The sequence below is a fragment of the Peromyscus eremicus genome, chromosome X, assembly GCF_949786415.1.
Source record: "Peromyscus eremicus chromosome X, PerEre_H2_v1, whole genome shotgun sequence".
Classification (NCBI taxonomy): Eukaryota; Metazoa; Chordata; class Mammalia; order Rodentia; family Cricetidae; genus Peromyscus; species Peromyscus eremicus.
Window position 1 is genome coordinate 93689930 of NC_081439.1, and position 20289 is coordinate 93710218.

The following is a 20289-nucleotide window of genomic DNA, read 5'->3' on the forward strand; positions in this document are numbered from 1 at the left end:
GAGAAACTCAGTTAAAAGAGCTACTAGGCTATTGAAATATTAGACTGTTTAAAGTAACCATTTATTCATGTTATAAATATATATATATGTATAAGTATAAATCACTTATATGATTTTTTTCAGATTAAAATTATGCTTGAGTTTCTCCAAAGTCAAATATTCACAGCATAGCTTTAATTTGCAATATACAATTCAAATATTCTACACTCATCTGACAGACATAAATTCATTCCAGAAAAAGAAATGCCATTTCTGAAGGAATTATATTGTCATTTATTTATATTAAGGCAAGATGAGCCCTACCCGTTTCTGATGCCAGTGCTTCCATAAGTACCTGTACTCTCCCCTTCTAGGGAAACATCACAGGGTACATTAACTAACTCCTCTGTTTTACCACATGAAGCAAGGACTTGAACATTCCACACTCTGCATCCTAGGAGATGATGGAAAATCCCCTGACCAAATCTGTATCTAACTTCAAAGTGAAATGAAAGAATATGTAGGTAGAACTGATGTTAACTTAAGCTACTCCAAGTATTTTACTTCTGTATTTCCTAAGACTGTAGCAGGAGGGAATAGTTCCTTGTTATTTCCTAACTTGTGTGAAGTAAATAATTACTTTTTTCCCACAGACCAAGTCTTAACTTTTATTACTTTAAAAACCTGCATATTTATTTTGCTTTCTGACTCTGTGCTTGTGCCTTCAACACTTTCACAACAATTTTCTCCTCCTCAATAGTGAAAGCCTGCTTGATCCTATCACAGGCATTTGGCACACGTGGAATCACCATAGGCCCTGCTGACGTGCCTTAAACAATCTCTTTTGTTTTTGAAGTGGCTTTTTTTTATTATTTTTTAATTGGCCTCCCAAACAGTTCAAGCTAATCGACTGTCTCACTTATCCAGAGGGCCTGATACAGTTGGGGGCTCCTCAGCTATTGGTTCATAGTTCATGTGTTTCCGCTAGTTTGGCTATTTGTCCCTGTGCTTTTTCCAATCATGGTCTCAACATCTCTCGCTCATACAATCCCTCCTCTTTCTTGCTGACTAGACTCCTGGAGCTCCACCTGGGGCCTGGCCGTGGATCTCTGCATCTGCTTCCATCAGTCATTGAATGAGTTCTACCGATATATCACCCTTTACAATAGCCACAAATGATATAAAATACCTTGGGGTAGGTAATTCTAACTAAGCAAGTGAAGGACCTATATGACAAGAACTTTAAGTCACTGAAAAAAGAAATTGAAGAAGATGTAAATAATCTCTTAAGGACTTTTGGTCTCACAGCACAAACTTCTCAGTGTCTGCCTGGGTATACACTGCATGAGGATTTAGGTGCTTTCTCAGCCTTCTTGGTATAAAAGTAAACAATCCTGTTGCCAGGGTTCGAGACAGACTAGTTTTCTTAGAGGCTGTATTGTGGGAAAGCCTACGATGGTAGGTCAAATGCTGGACCACTCTGTGTGTGTCTAAGCACTGGTCCCCTCATAAATAATTCTTTTACATTGTCAACTTCCTACAAAGTGAGGGAAACACATATTCTTTTTATTCCTTTTGCTGTGAATGGTGTGTGTCTTCTTTTTTGTTTAGTTAACTTTCCCATGGTTGAAAAAGATACAGGCAGTGTATGCTAAAGATAATCAAGTATTCCAGTTGCTGACAATTACTTAAGAAGAGCTCATATAATCTTCCACAAAATTTATTTTAACAACTGTTTGAAAATTATTCCTAGAAATGTGTTTCTTGATAAAATAATGAAATCTCTACAGTAACAAAATGTCTTATCAACATTTCAGAGCTTTGTTTTAGTGGATGCATTTCTAGTCCATCACCTTAACCACTCCAGAACTCGTGGAAGTATTTCTAAATATGACAATAGCAGGATAACCACTAATGATGTGAGGAATTAACTGGGCTACCTTTGAGTTAAAATGAGAAACAGAAAACATTGATAGTGTCCTAAACCACAAGCATAATCCTTTGCTCAAAACACATTTTGATACCCAGTTTTGTCTTGCTTTATAAATACAGAAGGTGGCTAAAATGCTCATATGCCAATAGTAAATGGCTCTTTGCAGGAACATTAAATAGAACAAAGGTTTATTTATAACCTATATAAAATCCAACCTTTGATGACTATTTTCTCCATTAATTTAGTTTGACTGTGTAGCAACCTTTTTAATAGCAATGAAATGAAGGCTCTACAGCCCCAGGTCATGTGTCATTCATATCAGCAAATTTTCCCTGAGAAGAGTGAGGTGCAAAAACCTTGCAGACCCTTGTAGTCTTAAGGCTTTAGCAGCCCGGGGCCATGTCTACAAGTAGACAACCCTAGAAAGTCAGTCAACTAGGCTTTCTTTCAATAATCTGACTTTCTAATTTTCTGCCTGTTCTACTTGCCTCTGTTCTCATTGTTTCTTGGCTTTGATACAGTCTTCTGTCTCTTTTAATAACTTGTTTTTGTGTGATCCCTGGCATTTGGTTGCTTGTTTGCTCTTTCTTACATCACTTTCTTGTCTTCTGACTTTCAGACATGATCTATGGCTGCTATATTCTTCTCATTTGTTCTTCCTCTCCTTTCTATACTTTCTTTTGGCACTTTTTGAGCTGACTCATAGGCTTTTTCTCTTATTTGTGTCGACGACCTTGCTTTGTTATTGAAGAAGGTGTTATCTGGGGTCTGTGTTATATGATGCTGGGCAGTACTGGCAAGCTACAGTCTGCACACATGATTACCATTTTCTAGTCATTTTCCATCACTTAGGGTAATTTTAGATTGTGTCATATCTTACCATCCAATAGTCTTTTGAAATGGAAGAGCCTTAAACCTATAAATTACTGAATTACTTCCATGGAGCTTACCTATTGAAGTACATAAACAAGTTTTTAATTAACTTTTGTTACTTATCTTCTTTTCTGGAGAAACACATTTACCTTTCCTTATTATGCATTCCCAAGGGCAGACAGGAAATATACTGGGTAAGACTTAAACTATATGCAATAAAACCGTGAAAGCTGACCTATCTTCATCCTGGTACTGCAACTGCCAGAAACTTCGACCTCATCTGACGCTCTGTCTATACAATTTAGATTATGCGTTGTTACTTACTTACCTGTCATTTCAATATGTCATGGGTATTTCTTCCCATGCAGAATCTGAGCTCTATATTGCTGGAATGTTTCTAACATATGGCATACAACTCTACAGATGGCAGGTGCTACATTTATTGACTGATAAAAGACAATGGTTTCTGGATATATAAATAAGTTTTGGTATGTCACTTAGAGAAGTCATTCATTCAGAGGAATATACATTCATCTCAGAGAAGTTAATAGATCTGCATAAACTCTCCACTTGGATTTTCTTTTCTTAGAACTATAAAATGAGGTGCTTCAGCAAAGAATGAATTGTGACAAAAATGTTTTTTTCCAAATATAAAATCTTGTGCCTTTCTGAATAGAGTTTGACAAGCTCATAAAATATTTATGCTAATTCATGTACTTGAAGAGTATGTCACATGTGCTTGGTTCTTACACCAGAATGTCTCAGATTTAATCCCAAATCATTGCGCATTTATGCTTTCACTTAATGTTTTTCCCTGTCTTGTCAACAGTCCATTAGTGTAAGATACACTTTGACAGTTTAGATAAAAACCCTCTTGCATTTTCTTCTGCTCTGAAATAACTAACTAGTCAAGGGTGTCCATGGAGCGGAGCTGTTGCAAACACATACTCATTTTGACTGTTTGATTTCTGCTTTGTCTTTGTATTTCACGCTAAATCAACAGAGGGCTCAATGTATGAAAGAATTTTGCATTTGATACAGTGTTATATTCAAAATTTGTCACGTAGGATTTATTATGTCTCCAGTTGGTATCCCACTTTTCCATTTAAAGTGAAACAGTATATTCTGAATATGTATCAGTTTGTGATAAAAATCAGGGTTCAATAGTTTCTAGAGAAAGATAACCAAGTGTAATAGGGAAGAAAAGGTATTTGAACAAACCTTATGACACGAGGAGCACTGATTAAAGAATTCTATCAAAACACTTAGGAACATCTGGGCCAGCAAGATGGTTCAGCAGACCAAAGCCTCCCTGCCATGCCTAATAGCATGAATTTCAACACCAGGACCCACATATTGGAATGGGAAAACAAACTCCTGAAAGCTGTCCACTGACCTCAACATGTAAAATGTTGTAGTGCCTTTGCATGCCCCCCCACAATAAATAAATGTGTAAGTTTTAGCTTTTAAATAATGTCGAGACCAGGAGGCCAGAGAGATGACTCTGTGGGTAAGGCACTTGTTGCCCAATGATGAAAGACATATTATCTGTATTTGATCCCCCAAAACACATGCAATGTGGGTGGAAGGAGACTCCATAAAGTTATATTTTGACTTCTACAAGCATATTCTCACACACATGCACACATACACACATCATGCACACAAATAATAAAAGCAACTGTCACAAAATTGGTTTAAAAAGTCATTTAAAAATGCTAAGTATGGACTTTGGAGACAGACCAATACTTGTAAAAGAGCCTTTCAGTTTATTTCTTGTAAAATCTTAAGCATGTCAGCTAGGACTGATCGCATAATCTTATAATCCCGGCTATCTGAGAAGCTAAAGTGGTAGAATGGCAAATTCAAACCCTGCTCAGGCTACATGATAAGTTTAAAATCAACCTATGCCAAACCCAAAAAATATTATCTCAAAATAAAATGTAAAATATGTCTGGGATACAATACAGGGACAGAGTATTTGCCTACCCTTTGTGAAACGTTACGCTCAATCCCTGGTACTGAAAGAAGCAAAAACATGTTTTCTTCTTTTCTCTCTATTTGCTGTCTCCTTATCTCCAAAATACAAGATAATAATATATATTCCATGCTGGAGAATTAACTAAGTTTACAACAAATACTCATTATTGATTGGTTTCCTATCTACTGTTTTTATTTCTCTATAAAATCTAAAATTCATTAATTATATATTCATCTAATTATTAAAATGTCAGCACTAAATACAATTACTCTTAAATGTGCAATGTCCTTCAGAAGGGAACTATGTTAAACAACTATATCTTAACAATTTAGATAGTATTTCATGGGTCTCTGAAGGGTAGAATTATATATTTCTGGGGTTATAAAGAAATTACAGGGAAGTTTGGGTGTGGCAATTGTTCTCAGAAGTGAATAAAGCCAAGCAGGATATTTCAGCTATGGGATACTGTCAATATACTCAGGATGCTAGATGACTAACAACAGACAAACAAGAGTTCAGCAAGTAAGAGATAAAAATGAAGTTGCTCATAAATTTTCTCAGGATGAAGAAGCACAAGTAAAATTCAATGCCTTCAGTGTCAGATTTTTACTAGTCATTTAGATGATTAAAATAATAAAACACATTAACTGCAAACCTATTTCTAAGCATTTCACAAATGTTAACGCATACACTGCTCACAATAATTCTCGGAGGTAGGAGATGCTGTCATCTTCACTTCACAAATGAGCAAACAAGGCACAGCACATTTTGTTATTTGCCAAAACATGGAACTAGTAAGTGGAGATGCTAGCAGGAAACTCAAGGAAGATGAGCTTCAGAGTGCATGTGTTTAAAGAAGGAATAGCAGCCAGCCTTGTTACACTCAAAAGGTGATTTACAATCTTTGATGCTGAATTTTTGAGAGATAAACAGTCTATTAGGAAGACCAACAAGCTGAGAAAAAACACCCGAGTTGCAGCGGGAGTTCTGTTAGCTGCAAGGACCTAGGCAGATCCTTTTCTGGTGTTTGGACTTCATTTTCCTCATTTTTCAATGGATGGATTTGAACGGAATAGGTTTCCTACCTCTTCCAGATCTAGTTCTAGAAAACATTATAGCAACTGATTGTTTTTAAAATTATTCACAATTTTATCACATATTTACTTTGTAAATGCTTCATGCAATTTGGATAACAATTCATCCCAATCCTCTCTCTTAGCAGCTACAGAATTATAGTGGGAGTTGAAACTTTCTTTGAGCTTTGGAATATATAATTACAGTAGACACATGCTGTTGATCTTCATTACCATAGAAACACATGGAAGTTTCTCTCAGAACCCTCTTAATTTCTCAATCTTTTCCAAGCTTGTTCAATGAGAGAAAGCATCAGAGTATTTTAATTTATTTTGATTTTTGGTTGGTACATTTGCCAAGAACTGTTGCCAACCATAATAGGCAACATGGAGTAAATCCTCTGCAGCCCAGAAAGGAAACTATGAATGGCCTGCCACACATTTAATTAAATACATTTTTTTCTCTATCAGGCGCTTAACTTAAATGGGATTTGGGGCATCATAAATTTCGTGAAATAGCAGTAATTTCATTTTCATTTCAATTCTCTTGGCAGTGTTATTTGTTTGTTTGTTGATAGGTTGTTTGGTTTTGCTTGTGATTTTTGTTCTGTTTCCTTGGCCTGCAAAAGTTATGGCTCTGTTTATACTGATAGAGGGTTTTGGATATTTGATTGAACTGCTGAACTAACACAGCCACATTTCCATTTGACACAGACATATAAGTCTCCTTGTTTATCAGCTCCTGTGACCAGATTTGACCTTCTGCTTTCAAAAAACAGTTCTTAAATTGTGGCTGTAAAGTGTCCTCAAGTTCACTCTCCAGAATACTGAGTAAAAGAAAAAGCCATAAATCAAAGACCTCTGGAAATGATTATATTTTCTTTGTTTTACTTCTTTTGAAGCACTTATGGGATGTTACTTTGAATTTGTGTGTGTGTGTGTGTGTGTGTATGTGTGTGTGTGTGTGTGTGTGTGTATACTCTCTCTGTAAATTAACTCCTTTGTGGCTAGGAATTATACCCTTTAGTGAATATCCTCATGGTGTCTAGTGTAAAATTGAACACAAAGTAAATACCCAGTGCATAAAAGCTGAATAAATAATTATTGTCATTTTGGGGAAGCTGTTCATGAAAATCCCTTACTTGAAGGGATTTTTAAAACAAAATGTATTTTCATGACATTCATTTTCTGAAAAATTGAAGAGTACTACACAGTATAAAATACGAACCCTAACCCCAGCATTAGGTTTTAATATATTTTGGACAGAATTTATCCCCATGTTGTTATCCTAATGGTGGCTGATTTATGGAAATATATTACATATAAAAGAAATGCTGACCTCATAGTCTATGGTATATTGGCAATTGCTTGCACATAGTCTCCTTGTTTCCAATTATTCTCATTATGAATGAGGGAGCAAGGGAAATTTCCAAGTTTTCAGATGGCCAAACATATCTTCAACCTTGGCAAAATTGAAACTAAGACTAAGGAAATAAAATTGGAGAAACTTTTCTTCCATCTAATGTAATGTAGAATTTTAACAACAACACAACCTGTCTTTCCATCTATGAAGTCTCATTGATGGGCACAATAAAACTAAATATAATTTCAAAGTTTTACAACAATGCAATCTGTCACAGTGCTGTGGGTGGAAGTCTTTTTTTTTCATAATGTCATTTGAGGCCTCATAATGTTTTATACCTGAGATTATTTGTTGAGTTGAATTACATCCATTTAAAATTATGTGTTTTACCTTCAGCCCCTACACTTCCACCTATGACCTTATTTCAAGGTTGACTCTTCATAGAGGCAATGAAATTAAAAATAAATCACTGGAGTAGGCCCAAGTCCATATGAGTGATATTTATAAAAAGAGGAAAAAATGACCGTAAAGCAAACATGTATCAAGGGAAGACTCTGTGAAAGAACTTAAAGAAAAGATAACCATCTTCCTATCAAGGAGAAGAATCTGCAACAGACTCTTTACTCCTGGCCTCTCAAAGAAAGAACCCTGAGCATACTTTGGTTTCTACTTCTAGTTGCCACAAGGGTGAGATAATAAATTTATGACAGTTAGGCCACTCAGTTAGTGGGACTTTGCTAAGGCAGATCTATCAAACTATTGTACTACAGAAAATCAGAATGTGGGTCTACGTGCAGAAGATTGAAAAACAAAGCCCATCTCTTATGACTTATAATAGTGAACTCAAAATGGATTACAGGTCTCCATTACCTAGGGACTTGGCCTCTTAGTACAGACCCAGGGCTCAGGGTCTTCATAGTTCTTTCCTGCTGCCCCTTTCAGGCATTTCTTGTAGCCCATCTCCATTCCTTTGTGACTCCCTGCTGTCCCATAGAACAGCTCTCTACCAGGGATCCTCAGTCCAGGCACATAGCTGGGGCTCAAGCAAATAACACTTTTCCCCTCCCCAGGCTTCATTCATGTCTCTCCAAACTTACTCTTAAATTTGCTGCCATGTCCCTGCTTCAGACCCTCCTCCCACTCCATCTCTAGTATCTTGAGATTGGCTACTTGGTGTAGACCTAGAGTTCAGGGTCACTCTAGTTAGTCCTTTTGCTGCCACTTTCAGATAGTCCTTCTAGCATATCCATTACCTTGTGAATCCTCAGAGATTCTCAGAATCACTCTTTACCAGAGACCCAGAAGCCACCACACTTGCCCAGGACACAGAGTGGGCAACAGCAACCAAAGAACAAGATGCCTACCCAACAAGGCAAGATCAGATATTTACACCAAAAAATCATTTCAAACATTAAAATTCTAGATGCCTACCTAGATCCCAAAGCAAAAAATACATGAGAAACCAAGATGGTATGTTTCCTCCTGAAGCCAGAACACCTATTGTAATAGAACCTAAGAAAAGCAATTTACTGAAGCACAAGACAATGGCTTCAAAATAGCAATTATGGATATGATACGCTCAAGGACCTTAAAGAGGAGTAAGTGCTTTAATGAAGATAATGAAAGTACAAACAGTTGAGTGAAAAATAAAATCAATTCAAGACATGATAGTAGAATTTAAAAATGAAATATAGAACCATTAAAACAATATAAACTGAAATATAACTGGAAATGAAAAACATAGGAAGTCAAAAGAAAAACCTCAGTGGTAAGTCTCAGATACAAATTAAATGACAAGGAAGAAATAATTTTGGCTTTGAAGATAAGATAGAAGAAATGTGTACAAAATATAATGCATTAGTCATTAACTCTAAGTCACCAATAATGTGTTAGTGTCACATTAAGGAAAGAAATAAAAGCATTTTACCTTTGAACCCATTTAACCAAGACAAAGTCCAGATTTAAAATTTTTACTTCATGATCCTGTATTTTCCATCCTCTGTCTTATTTTCAAATGATGTGATATTATATGTAAAAGACCATGAAGAGTCCACTAGAAAACTTGTATATCTGATAAGAACTTTCAGCAAAGTATCAGGATACAAAATTAACTTCGGAAAATCAGTAGCCCTCCTATATACAAATGATAAACAGACTGAGAAATAAGGGATACAGTACCTTTCACAATAGCCTCAAAAATAATATATCTTAGGACAACTTAAACCAAGCAAGTAAAAGGCCTTTATAATAAAACTATAAGCCATTGAAGAAGGCACCAGAAGTTGAAAGATCTCCCATGATCATGATTGGTAGGATCAATATTATGAAATGGAAATCATAACAAAAGCAGTTTAGAGACTCAACACAATCCCCATTAAAATTCCAACCCAATTCTTCATAGAAGACAAAAACAATCTTAAACTTCATATGGAAAAAGAGATACACAACATGCAGAATATCTAAAACAATCCTAAATAATGAAATAATTGTTAGAGGTATTACAACCCAGATTCCAAGTTGTATTGCTGAGCTCTAGTAATAAAAACAACATGGTATTAACTTATAAACAGATACATTGATTAATGGAGTAGAATTAAAGACCAAGACACAATTCCACACACATATGGACGTCTTGACAAATAAGCCAAGAAATACATACTAAAGGAAAGACATTTTAAAAAATGATACTGGTCAAAGTGGATAGCTATATGTAGAAGAATAGAAATAGATCCTTATATATCATGGTGCACAAAATAAAATTCCAAATGGATCAAGGACCATAGCATGAGACTAGATATATTGAATGTGATAGAAAAAAATTACAGGAAATATCTTTGAACTCATTGGTACAGAAAAAGACTTTCTGAATAGGACACCAACACCAATAGCACAAATATTGAGACCAGCAATTAATAAATGGGACCTTATGAAACCAAAAAGCTTATTTATACCAAAGTGTACCATCATTCAAATAAAGCAGCAGCTTAGAGAATGGGAAAAGTTATTTCTAATTAATTCTCCATCTGATAGAGGGCTACTATCTAGAATATCGAAAGAACTAAAAACCTCAATATCTAGAAATCAACCCAGTTGAAAACGGAGTATAAAACTAAACATTGTTCTACAAAATGAACAAAAATGGATGACAAACACTGAAAAATGTTCAACATCCTTAGGTACCAATAAAATACAAGTTAAAACTACTCTGAGCTTTCATCTTACCTCAGTCACTATAGACAAGATCAATATAACAAATGACAACACATGCTGGAGATGATGCCGGGGAAAGGAGAACATTTATTCAGTGTTGTTGTGATTGCACATTGTCACAACCACTATGCAAATCAGTGTGGTGGTTCTTCAAAAAGTTGAAAATCTGTTACTACAAGATCTAGCTGTACCACTCATGGACATATACTCCAAGTACTCTACATCTTACTGTAGAGGTAGTTGCTCATCTATGTCCATTGCTGTTCTATTCATGATAGCCATGGATTGGAAACAGCCTGGATATCCATGAACTGATGAATGGACAATGAAAATGTGATACATTTACATAATAGAACATTATGCAGCTGTTAAGGAAAATGAAATTTGCTGGTAAATGGATGGAGTTAGAAACAATCATCTTGAGTGAGGTAACACAGACCCAAAAAGATAAATATGGCATGTTTTCTCTTATAAATATGGGTTAGCTTTTAAATTTTTAATATATGTATTTCAATTACAGTACCCGCTCATGTTAGTTAGTAAAGGAGAGGGGATGTGCCTTCCAAGGGGTAGGAGAATATAGTGTTACAAAAAGATGGAGGGGAACCCAGTCTAGGATGAGTAAATAGGGAGGAGGAGGAAAAGGCAGGGTAGAGGAGGAAAATGAGGAAGGCTAAGTAACACTAAGACCTTTTAAATCGAACTAACCAAAGACCTTTTGAAAAGCCACATAAAAACCTCTATTGTAGAAGCAATATATATATGTGTGTGTGAATTGAATATAAATGGACTCTTCATAAATAGGGAGAGAATGCCAAAACTAGACATCTTATGCCACCAGGTAAAACACCCAGTGCCAGGAATAAGTTACATCTTAAGTCATTTGCCAATTAGTTCCTCCCACCATGTAAACATCACAGGCCATTGTCGAGATTATTGATTACTCTTCACAACTACTGGTAAGCTCCATATTTCTCAAGACAATACTTAATTATGTCATTGAATGTGAAGAAGTTGAGCTGGCACCCAACTAGAAGATTGACCCCTACTGACTACTCTTCATGGTGCTGAAAGGTACTCTTCACAATACCAGAAAAAAAAGATAATCACCAATATCATTTCCTGATTAGATTTAAGGCTGATTCCATGAAATAGAAACCATATCGGACACTGATAAAGTGGCCAACAGCCTGATACTAGATTAGATCATGATCCATAGGGGAAAATTTACTACTATTACTGTTATAAATGAACATAGTAATGAAATTATTCTAATGATACATTGCTATAACAATAGATCTGTGTATCATTCAACCTTCATCAGAGAAGCTTCTTCTTTCAACAGACAGTAATTAGCACAAAGATCCATAAGTGGACACTGCAGAGAGTGAGAGAATTTGGAGCACTCAGTCCTAAATGGGATACCTTCCTCAAAAATTCCCATCTTTAACAAAGAAGCTATTTGCAATTGACACCTCCTGGGAAAGGAACATAAACTTTCTCCAACAGAGTGTCATTAGGTATATCAACCGTACTCCAGGGCAGGTCCCATGCCCAGGAGTAGTTGGTCAACAACATGGTTCCATGGTTTTTATTTCTGTGCATCATTGTTTTTTGATATTTTTGTATTACTGGTTTCGTTGTTGTTGTTTTTTTTGCTTTAACCTTTTTTGTTGTTTTGTGGTTTATTTTTAGAGAATGAAAGAACATGAAGTTGCATGTAGAACATCCATAAATTTCAACAACATGGCTGCCTAAACATGAGGCGAACAAAGACAACAATAATAGACATGCCAGTGTGGACAGGATAAAGACCATGAGGCCTCCACCCTGTACAAAGAGCTGCAGTAAACCAATGAATGCTGTGAGTGGGAGAAATAGTCTCCTTCAGAGAATATTGCAGCAAGTGGTTATATAATCCTGAATGATTAATCCTGAAAACACACATACAATTAAAATTATACAGACTTGAGTAGGTATATATTTAACAACTAATGTGAAAGGATGTCATGCACTTGAAAGAGAGCAAGGAGATATATATAGGAAGGTTTAGAGAGAGGAAGGGGAAGGGAGAAATGCTGTAATCATATTCTCAAAAATAAAAGAAAAAGAAATCATCAACTAAAAATTAGTTGTGTGCAGGGCGGTGGTGGTGCACACCTTTATTCTCAGCACTCAGGAGGAAGAGGCAGGTGGATCTCTGTGAGTCTGAGGCCAGCCTGGGCTACAGAGTGAGTTCCAGGACAGGCTCCAAAGCTATACAAAGAAACCCTGTCTCGAAAAACCAAAAGAAAAAATGTAAATATAAACCATGAAACTAAGAACATGGAAGACATGCCTCAGGATACTGAAAAATCAGATAATACATTTGAGTAGACATTTCTCAAAAGAAGGCATAAAAATTATCAACAGGTTTATTAATAAAAACCTCAATATTACTAATCTTCAAAAGAAACAAAAATTAACCATACAATAAGATATCATCTTACTCAAGTTAGAATAAATAAATGGGATATATCACCTTACTTGAGTTAGAATGAAAACAATCAAAATATGAAAGTTCTGTCAAATATATGAAGAGAGGGTACCTCTTTTATGCCATTAGAAAGCATGACATAGGGGAACAGGGTGGTCAAGCTGGAACAGGGGTGGAATGGGAGAGCAATGAAAGAGATACCATGACAGAGGGAGTAATCATGGAGACAGGGAGAAACCTGTTGCTAGGGAAATTCCAAGGGATCCGCAAGGATGATCCCAGCTTAGACTACTAGCAGTAGTGGAGAGGGTGCCTGAACTGGCCTACCCAGTAATCAGATCAGTGAATATCCAAACTATCATCATAGAGCCTTCATTCAGTAACTAATGGAAGCAGATGCAGAGTTCCACAGCCAAGCACCAGGCTAAGTTCCAGGAGTCCAGTTGAAGAGAGAGAATGGGGATTAAATGAGCAAGATTATGATGGGGAAACCTACAGAAACAACCAAACCAAACTAGTGGGAACTCATGAACTTTAGACCAACAGCTGTGGAGCCTCCATGGGACTGGACTAAGCCCTCTGCATAAGAGAGATGGTTGTGTAGCTTGATATGTTTAAGGAGCCCCGTGGCAGTAGGATCAGGATACATTCCTGGTACATGAGCTGGCTTTTTGGAGCCCACTACCTATGGTGGGATATTTTGCACAGCCTTAATGTGGGGGGGAGGGTAGGAGCGGGGATGGACCTGCTTCTACTGAATATACCAAGGTCTGCTGACTCCCCATGGGAGGCCTTACCTTGTTGGAGGAGGGAATGGGGAGTGGGTTGGGGGGGAAAGGCTGGAGCGGCAGGAGGAAAGAAGAGAGAGGGATCTGTGATTGGTATGTAAAAAGAATAAAAAATTCCTGAAAAAAAAATTTTAAAAAGCATGTGCTGGTTACATTCACTGTGGAAAATAGTATACAGTGTCCTCAAAAGGAAAAATAAAATATGATCTGCCAATTCCATTGTTGGGTACACATCCAATGTAAGTGAAATCAATATACTGAAGAACAACAGTATGTCTGTTTACTTCAAATGTATCTAAAATAATGAAAAAATGGACACAAGTTAAGCTTGTATCAACTGGTGATTTGATAAAGAAAACAAGGCACATATGCATAATAGAATAGTGTTTTCAACAACACGGCTGCAACTAGAGACATTATGTTAAGTGAAATAAGTCAAGAGAAAAAACAAGTACTATTTTTATCTCTTTTATATGTAAAAATCTAAAGGAAAAATTATCTCATTGAAGGCTGTTGAGATAGGTGGCAAAACATTGCTAAATGGTTACAATTAGATAAGAGAAACAGGTTGTGCTGTACTATTCCACAATAGGGTGACTATCCATACAACAAACTACTACATATGCAAAAGATGCAAGAAAAAAATCTTGTTGATTATAACATAATGAAATGACAAATTTTGAGGGCTGGTTATATATCTGCTCTGATTTGCATTACAACTACGTAAGGCATTCCATAAATAAACTCTCAATCTTGGAATTAGAAGAAATCTTAAAAACTCACTGACTTTGAATCCACGTTTGCATACTGGTTAATGTATAAGAATGTCATACTCCTGGATTTTTTTAAACACATGGTGATAAGATTCAAAACATGGTGACTGAACAGATACATTGAGACTAACTTGTTTCTGTTGTCAAATATATCAGAAACCTCCCTGGTCTAATGAGATGAAATGTTCAATGAGAACTTCAGATAACTACCTGTCATGTGATCTGTTAACAACATCTTCAGAATGTATGTCATAATTTTTTAAATCTATGGATATGAAATTTTTTAATTTAAAGTAAGATAAAAGTGATCATTTTGCTTAGGAAAGAAACAAAGCAATAATGTGTGAAATCTTGAGTTACGAGCTTGGTATTTTTGTCCTGGCAACATATTATTTGTCATGGTAAACCTTTTACAAATATTAATTATTAATATAAGCATCATTTATTTTGCAATTTTCTCTCCATGTAAGATTGATAATAAGGGCCAGGTGGCAGTGGCGCTCAGGAGACAGAGCCAGGTGGATCTCTGTGAGTTTGAGGCCAGGCTGGTCTACAGAGAGAAATCCAGGACAGGCACCAAAACTACATGGAGAAACCCTGTTTTGAAAAAAAAAGACTGATAATAAGTGGTCACTAATCATATCACAAACTCATCAATATGGAACAAAAACTTTACTTTTTAAAATATGTGCTAATCCTTGCTTCTTTATCAGTCTAAAGGCATCCTTTCCAGCCCCTTAGTAAGTTTATGTACTGTAATTGGAATTACCTCAATTTATTTTATTTTCTCACATAACATTTTGTAAATTTATAGTAACAAAGATAATTTGCAAGATCTGTTTGTGTGTTATTGGCATGCTAAAACCTTCCTCCCTAGCCTTCAATCCTGCTATAGTAACTTGCTCCTAGCCTGTGACTTTTCTTTTCCTTTTATATATACAACACCTATGGGACATTTCCATCCTATACAAGTGCTACTTCTGGTGGTTGTTTCTTTCTGTTTTGCAAGATGTATTTTCTGTTTGGTGAACCTCATTTCAGATTTTATTACTGTCTTTTAAATACTGTCATCCGGGGAATTGAATATTTATATATCTAATCGGTGTATTCTTGCTTCTTATATCCAGTAAAATCAGGTATTCATTAAATATTCATTGATTTCTTATAATTTGCAAGTAAATTTCCAGACATTGTAAAACTGGTATTATTCTTTGATTCAAAGGGCCAGTCACAATATAGAACACACACACACACACACACACACACACACACACACACACATACAGTAAAAATGATGTATTCTATCATGTGAATGCTCAAAGTAACCCAGTCCTACTGATGAAAGTAATATGATTAAGATGCCAATGGTAATACCTAACTTGCAACTGTTCTGCATTTCAGAAACTCATTTAAAGTAAGTTCATTTGGGACTGAAGAAATGGCTCGGTAGTTAAGAGCACTTGCTGCTCTTCCAGAGGACCTAAGTTGAGTTTTCAGCTCCCATGATGGGCAGCTCATGATCACCTATAACTCTAGTTCCATGGGACCCAATACTGTCTTCTGGACTCCATAGTAACCTTCACTCACATGCACATACATACGCTAAATCTTTTAAAAGAGTATGTTCATTTGGGATCAAATGATTTTTCCGTTTTAAACAATGTTACAAATGCTAGTCAGGTTATTTGTGCATTCCATTAAAATTAATCCATTTTATAACACAATAAATTATAGTGTATTAGGAACAAAAATTTAGAGATATAGCTTAAGACTCTTGGGAAATGTCTCATTTTTCTTTTCCCACATCTTTAGTCAGCTTTAAGAGTCTGTGGGAAATTGTTCCTTTTTTAGAGACCACATTAGGAGACTCCATCTTCCACCATGTCTCCTGTCAGGAGGAAAGCTCACTGTAGCAATATCAGCTTTGTAAAGGCTTTATAGTAGAAATTCCTCTATTAACAGTATTAACTATAGTCGTGGGAGTTCTGAAGATGGCAATTAGTAGCAGAGAAAAAAATACAAGGTGTTAATTCAACACATGGCCGCTTCGACAATACCTAATTCGTAAATGATGGGTAGCAGGAAGAAGCCAAAGCCAGACTCTGAAGTCAACATTTCTAATGTTTTTGTAATTTTGGATATACTACTTAAAACTGTTGTTTTCTAGACTATGTAGTTGTTAAGTTCTAACATTTCTTTCAAATTAGTGCCTAGTTTATGAACAACACGTGGAAAGCGTCTATTTGATGCCCACAAAGTAAAGCCAGCACTCCTTGAGAATGTCATGTGGAAAAAATTACTGTCTTTATATGAATTAGGTTAATTAAATTTATATTTACCTTTGTCAATAAAGCCTGAGAGCCCATTAAGTCACTGTTGAGTGTGGGAATTCAGCTAATGCGATGTGGCTTACCTTTTTAAAACCCTATATCAGTTGATATGAATGAAATTATGCTCATGTATGACTTGTAGTTCTCACATCACTTTGTAATATATAGTTACAAAAAATTGCTTAAAACGAACATTTTCTAGTTGAAGGGCCATCTTTTTTAAACCTTTTAAATGTGAGTATGCTTGTTCTTTAACAGTCCTGAAGAATATTGCCCTCTCCATAATTTATCAATTTATGAATATGCCTGCCTCATATTTAGAAATCCTTTCTATGACCAAATGCCGCACGGCCTGTGAATTGGTTCTCATTTTCTTTACTAAAATCTTCTCTACTTACTTTTTCCTAGATCATCCCCCTCTGAATTTTAAGTTTTTAATTATCCTATTATCAGAGCTAATGCTTAATGTCCTGCATATTCTCAAGTACTTTCCTTTCCTTACTATACTTAAAGCATAACTTAGAAGTTATATTCATTTCAGTTTGTCTCCTTGATTCAGTTTATGTGCAACTTCTAGTCCACAGTAAGGGAGAGTTTATTGTTTCTGGGATCATTAGATGACAAAAATCTAGTGTCAGTTAATACCAGCACAAAACTATGCAAATGGAATGATCTTTTTCTGTTCTTGGGTCTTCTGCTACAAGACTGATTGTTGCTGAGAGGGTTTGGAACATGTGCAGTGCACTCCTCCTACCAAGGTTCAGGGATTATTGCTGAACAGGTTGTGGGGAAAGTATAAGGACCAAAGGTGGAAGATAACTACAAAGAAACAGTGTTTTCTGGACACAGTAGGACAACTGCACAAATAAATTCACAAGATCTGTGAAACCCCAAGACAGGCCAAATTCCAGCATGAAGAGGGGAGATGGGCATGAAGTTTTACCTCTAGCTGGGGAGCTATTGGCAATTGTTAGTTGCCTGGGAAGGGACAAGCTGTTTTTTCTAAGAGTGTATGTAGTCCCTGGTAAATTAATCACTCTCTAGTGGAAGGCCATGCATCCAAGAATATTTGGGCAGCATAAAACTATGCCTGATGGACTTTAAAACACAAGACACTAAGTTGGATGGATATGGGAAGTGGAGGTTGAGCTGGGAAGAGGTGAGAGGAAGGAGATAAATATGATCAAAGTCATGAAATTCTCAAAGAACTAATTAATTTTTAAAAGAAATTTCTATAGTCTCTATTGTTAGTTTTATGTGTATATTGTCCACAGTTTTGAATTTAGGGGGAGGAGTCTTGTTCCATTTATGTCTCGAAGCTTTGGTAAAACATACTGTCATTTTTCTGAAGAGCAGCAACCTATCATTGTTTCAATGCTCCTCTTGCTATGAGGCTGAGGTTGAGAATGTCAGGAAGCATAATTGGTTTAATCACATTTTTTCTTCATGAAAAATTTACTCCAGGGGGATAAAATTAGAGTAAACAAAACTTAATAACTTAATGTATCTCATTTTATTCTCACATAAAGCTCATCTATTAGCCAGTCAATTTGTTTTCAGTGTTAAACTATATTATCTCTGTATGTGAAATCAAATTAAATGCTGAAGTTAAATTTGAGTGGTTTCCAGAGGAACACTTTAATTTTATCTTCTATTCTAGTTATGAACAGTATGGAAAGTCTTATGAATATTTGATGAACATTCTGATTGTGGTAATAATTTTAGTGGTATACTTTATCATGTTTACTTTTATTTCCAAATTATATCTTATATGTGTTACACATTATGCTCTTGCCCTTGGTCAACTTATTTCTGAGCTTTGTTTCCTGCTTATAAGTTATTATTTTTAAGATGTGTGGCAAAGATTAGAATTAAATTGAACTATTTTGAGGAAGCAGAGCAAGTTTGTTACAGAATGGAGAAGTAATAAATTAAATAGTGAAATACATAGTATTTTTCATAAGTTATATGCATTGAGGGCTTTGTATTATTTCTAAGAAAAGCCATGGAGAGCCAGAGCTAGGGCTATATTTACCAATTTGGCTGAAACAAGGGTAATAATGTGTAACATGAATCTTAAAAGGTATTATTAACAGAAAAAATCCAGAGCCCGATATTGGGGTGAAAGCTGAACGATCAGACAAGCAGAGCAAGCCATAGCCAACCTCACCTCACCAACTCCTCAGCCTCCAAAGCAAGACTTCCTGTTTACTCATACCTTATATACCTTTCTGTGCTCTGCCATCTTCCTTTCTTTTTAGTGCTGGGATTAAAGCGAGTGTGCTTCCCAAATACTTGGTAGCAAAAACATGAGATCTCAAGTCCTGGGATTAAAGGCATGTGCCACTATGTCTGGCTCTGTTTCCAGTGTGACCTTGAACTCACAGAGATCCAGGTGGATCTCTGCCTCCTGAGTGATAGGATTAAGGGTGTGTGCCACCATTGTCTCACTTCTATGTCTAGTCTAATGGCTGGCTCTGTCCTCTGATTCCCAGATAAGTTTATTAGGGTACAAAATATATTGGGGTATACGGTATATCACCACGGTAATGTCCAAGTAAGGTGGTGAAGTCTAGTACTTTACTGAATGTCCTCACCATGCAAATACTCCAATAAATAGGTGAGGTGAAAGAAAAGGGTGCTAGCCCGGTGTTGCTCAGCCTCAGATGCATGTGATTATCACCTGCACAAAATTTAAAGGCTGATGCTAACCTTCACGGGTACAGATTCTTAAACAATTAAGCTTGACTTAATCATAAAGGGATTCTGGTGTCCATTCAGGATTGAAAAATCACTGCTTCACTAAGCATTGAAATAATTAAAGCAAGAGCATTAGACATGTTGAGTTAGGAATGAAGGTTCAGCTACTGGGATGATGAAACAATAGGTGAAGATGCTATTGAGAATGATACTTTCATTTTAGTTAACCAGTCAGAAAAAGTCAGCGACTTAATTGTATCAGCTGGATAAATAAAACAGGAAGTGAGACAAATGATGTAACTGATAACACATAAGGAAGAACACAGTAGACAGATATTAAGTTCAGGGCAGTCAAAAGATACCTTCTGGGAAAGGGAAAATCAGTTTTCTCAAATGGAGTGTCACTAGCTATATCAGCCTTACTCCAGGAAAGACCCCATACTCAGGAGGAATTGTTCTACACAAAATGGGCTCAAAGGTTTTTATGAACTTTGCGTTTTGTTTTGGTACTTTTTGTCTTCCTTCCTTCCTTCCTTCCTTCCTTCCTTCCTTCCTTCCTTCCTTCCTTCCTTCCTTCCTCTCTCTCTCTCTCTCTCTCTCTCTCTCTCTCTCTCTCTCTCTCTCTCTCTCTCTCTCTCTTTCTCTCTCTCTCTCTTCCTTCCTTCCTTCCTTCCTTCCTTTCTATCATTTTGATTTTCACTTTTTGTTGTGATTCTTGAGACAGAGAGAGAGAGACAGAAAGACATTAACTTTGATAGGTAAGGAAGTGGGAAGGAATTGGGAAGCATTGTAGGCACAGAAAGAATATAA

General features: G+C 36.2%; 1 pseudogene; it reads right to left on the minus strand.

Moving 5' to 3' along the window:
• Window positions 1-671: 671 nt before the first annotated feature.
• On the minus strand, window positions 672-3120 carry LOC131900144 (large ribosomal subunit protein eL34-like; annotated as a pseudogene).
• Window positions 3121-20289: the final 17169 nt, after the last annotated feature.